A 3,933-nucleotide genomic window follows, 5' to 3' on the forward strand; every position below is an offset into this window, starting at 1 on the left:
CCTACAGCTGTCCTCAGGGAGGACTTGTTGGTACAGGGCTAGCAGAGGTGTGCTTGCAGCATCTGGGACCACATGTGGCCAGCTGGCTGCTGGTACACTGTGGAGGTGGGTCCCATAACCTCCTCTGAGCTAAGGCACATATTTATACAGCCCTACCAGAAAAGGCAGGGTGGAACACGCTAATATGTACACATTAAAGAGACTGAATAAATAAACAGTAAGTTTTGATTTATTTTCTCTGCTACTTGGATATCTTAGTTTTGGCACAAGATAGATTTCATACACAAATGTGGTCTCCAGATAGGTTCATGTCCTGGCTGATTTAGAAACCATGCACAAAGGAGAAATACTTCACAACTGTTCTTAAAGCATAATGATATTTATGCTGTTTATTGCCAAAGCATATAAAATCCTTGGCCTCCTTCAGCTAGGTAATATACATCAGGTAACAATGCTGGTCTCTGCCCTGAAGGATTTACAGTTATAGATGAAAGATAACAGTGGGTACAGTCAGACTGGGAAAGCACATAAAATGTGATTAGTCAGTCTGAGACTCACTTAATGAGCATTGTTCAGATCATTTGTGCCTCACCTGGGAGACAGAATAGGGTTTGGTGGGGCAAAGCTGGAAAACAGCAAATGCCCTTGACACTGGGGAAAAGGTTGTTGGAGGGAGCAATTGAGAAATGTCATGTGTAAGATATGCTCTGGTCACAGAAAGTTGTAAAGGACTTGTAAGTTTTCTTGTGGGACTTGTACCCAGTTCAGGTTCAGGTGGAACATACATAACTATGCAATCAACATAGTCATGGGAAGCCCGTTAAGAAAGGCTGCAGGACTTACCATTCTGTCTGTCCTCAAGCCCCAAGCTGCTTACCTCCTCTCACTGAGCAAAGTCTGGAGGAATTACACAGGCTGTGAACGGCCGTAACATTTCCAGAAGCGCTGACAATGCTGGATTGTGTTCTCTGGCTCATTTCCTCCTGCTAACCAATCTCTCTAAGGTGAATTGACCAGAGAAAAATTGTTGTTTTTCTTGTAGTTTCTCTTGTAATTTATTTTCTTTTGGTTTTTTTCTACCAGGTTAAACACCTGATGTTTTAAAAGCACTGAAGCTGTGATTTCTAGGTGTATACCTAGAAATAACTCATGATGCCCTGTGATCCATCCCTTCCCTAGGGAAGTTGCAGCCAGGAATGCTGCAGGAGAGCTGAGGTTGCCAGGCACTTCCAGCAGTACAAACCAGAGTGATGCCAAGAGAGCTGGAAAGCAGGGAGTGTGCCAACCACAAAATTAATCTCTGAGTTAATAAAAGCCTGCATGGTTTGAGGTTTGTGAAGCAATAAACGAGTTCAAATTTGCCAGCGACTGAAAAAGAAAAGCAATTAGGTGTTATGGGAAACCTTCTAATGGGGATAAAGATAATACATTAGAATATGCAATGGGTTAAAAAATGTGATGAGAAATTAATCTTTAATTGAAAATTACTAAAGGAATTTTGTGGAAGAACATAGAAATGTATGTATCAAAGCAAACCTTTTACCTCATTTTACTAACAGGGAATGACAGAATAAGAGCTTCTGTTTAATAGCACTAATAACTTCATAATATTTTACCTCTGAGTCATATGGTAGGCTCTTTTTACCAGTCAATGCTTGATCCAAAAAGAAATCTCCTTGGCTTCTCCTCATCATAGTAATTTCTAGGTCTGTATGACCTAGAAAGCTATTTCTACTAATGTGTTTTACCTCTTGTTTTCCAACACCCAGGCAGAAGGGTGCCCATTTCAATCTCCCAGCATTCCTACGACACTACTGGGGACACTGCTAGCAGTTTGCAAGGCTAAGAGGAGTTATGAGCAAAAGTGAGCCTGAGGAAATACTTCAGTGTGATCCAAATGGAAACTGGGGGAGTCCTTCATCATTGTGTTGTTAGGTGACTCAAATGCTCACAATTTCAGTGGCATAAAAAGGAGGCTGTTCTGGTTTTAAAACAAAACATTTTGGTCAAAAGGGAAAAATAGGCAACAATAAAGACATATATAGATGGGAATTTGGCAAGCTGATAGTGATGGGTAGTTTAGCAGTTTGCAAAATGGGTAACTAGCTAGGGAAATCCAACGAAAATATATTGGCCAGTACCATTGATCACCATCCAGTGGCATTTCCTTGAGGCACAGAGAAAATCCTAGCAGTGATTTAGGCTGGATGTTGGACAACAATTGCAATTCAATGAAAAAAAAACCCCTGAAATTATTCAGTATTTTTTTCTGTTCTTTGTTTGGAAAATGGACAGAATGGTGTCACCATATTTAATTGGAGGTATGTTTGTCTTTCACATGTAACCAGAGTGAATGAAAACCACTGGTTAATACCCATCTTTAAAACTTTCATGCAAAAGTATTTTAAGAATTGCCTGAGAAGATCACCAAACCCTTAGGACTGATTTCTCAGTAATTACTGTATCACCGGATTTCCAGAGAATTAGGGGAAGTAACTGTTGAGTCATTACATAAAACCTAGTAACTGGTGTGTCTCAGGTAAGCAGGGACAGAAGCTTGGCCAGGCTGACACCAGCTTTTGGCAAGAGTGGGGAGGTGGTCAATGAAGTGTGCAGTCAACAGAGAATCGAACTGTGACAGTACTGGAGTTAGCACATTAACAGAAAATAGGTGTTTCTAGGGTTTTTTTGAGTAGAGGAAGGCCTCCATCTGATTTGAGTCAGAGCAGCTCAGTATTATGCCTGATGTGTGGGTGGCTGCCAAAAGGGGTAGTTTTGTTTCTCTTTTTTTTTCCCTCTCATTCCCTTAAACAGTGGTCACATGAGTGAATGAGCTCAACTCACCGGACCAACAGAAAACTATGTCTTTTCTTTCCATTACTGTCAGAATTTCCAGCTGGATTCCTGTGCTGGGCTGACTCACCCCAGAGCTGTGGGGTCACTGGAGCTGTCTGAGGAAGCCCAGAGAGCTGCTGGGGTGATGTGATGTTCTGCCAGATGGATGTAACCCCCGTTCAGTCACTGCTGGGGTTGCACGCAATGAGATGTAACATTCATCTGCAATCGAGAAGAACTACTGGAAAAAAATAGTACTGTGTGAAAATAAATATAGATCCTACTGTAGCTTAAAAATCCCCTAAACGATTTGCAGTGCTCTTCAAAATTGAGCAGACAGTTGACAGAAGCAGGGATGGGTTATTAAAAGCAGGTGTAGATAGGACAATAGGAAAGACCCCTTGGCACTTCTGTGAGGCTGAGGGGAAGAGGAGCTGAGTGACCCACTGCGGGGATGGGGTGGTGTCCAACACCTGAGCTGGGGTCTGCGATGGAGCCCCTCAGTCGGTGCTGCCTCTGTGGCGGTGCCCCAGGGCATTCATGCCTTACAGGGTGATCCCCACCCTCTCTCACCACTACATAACATACCTAGTGGTCACATTGAGTAGATGTGCAGAGCTGCTCGTCTGGCGCCTCTGCTGCTTGTCAGTCCTGCCATGGTGTTCACTCGTGCTGGATGGAGCCAAAGCCTCCAACAGCAGCTGTAAAGGTCTTGGCCTGGTGTTGCTCCCCATCCCATGGCGATGGAGGAGCGGAGGCACCGCTGGAAGGTAACTGGAAGAGCTGGACCTGACTCCACGGAGATGTCTGTCCTGCAGCTTTTAGGGGCAACGCCTGGCCCTCAGTGCCTGCAGGACAGCCCATGGGCAGCACACATAGCCTGGAGGACCCCCGGGAACCCCCACTCCCACCCTGAGGTGGGGTCCTGCAGCTCAACACCCACTGCCATCCCCACCCCAAGGGGACCCCTAGTCCTGCCCTGCAGAGCCCCGCACAGCCGTGTCCCCATATCCATGTCCCCCTATCCATGTCCCCATATCCATGTCCCCCTATCCATGTCCCCCATATCCATGTCCCCACATCCATGTCCCCCATATC

At 44.9% G+C, this 3,933-nt stretch overlaps 1 long non-coding RNA gene across 1 annotated transcript; it reads right to left on the reverse strand.

Annotated features, from left to right (window-relative positions):
• Positions 1-211: 211 nt before the first annotated feature.
• Positions 212-3,849, reverse strand: LOC121671197. The gene is made up of 2 exons (XR_006018424.1): positions 3,424-3,849; positions 212-3,057 (listed from the first exon to the last, which is right to left on the reverse strand). It is a non-coding gene; the product is annotated as an uncharacterized LOC121671197 (long non-coding RNA).
• Between the last annotated feature and the right edge of the window lie 84 nt (positions 3,850-3,933).

The sequence above is a fragment of the Corvus kubaryi genome, unplaced genomic scaffold (assembly GCF_017639235.1).
Source record: "Corvus kubaryi isolate FWS band 111438036 unplaced genomic scaffold, C.kubaryi_AGA036_p1.0 37397, whole genome shotgun sequence".
NCBI lineage: Eukaryota > Metazoa > Chordata > Aves > Passeriformes > Corvidae > Corvus > Corvus kubaryi.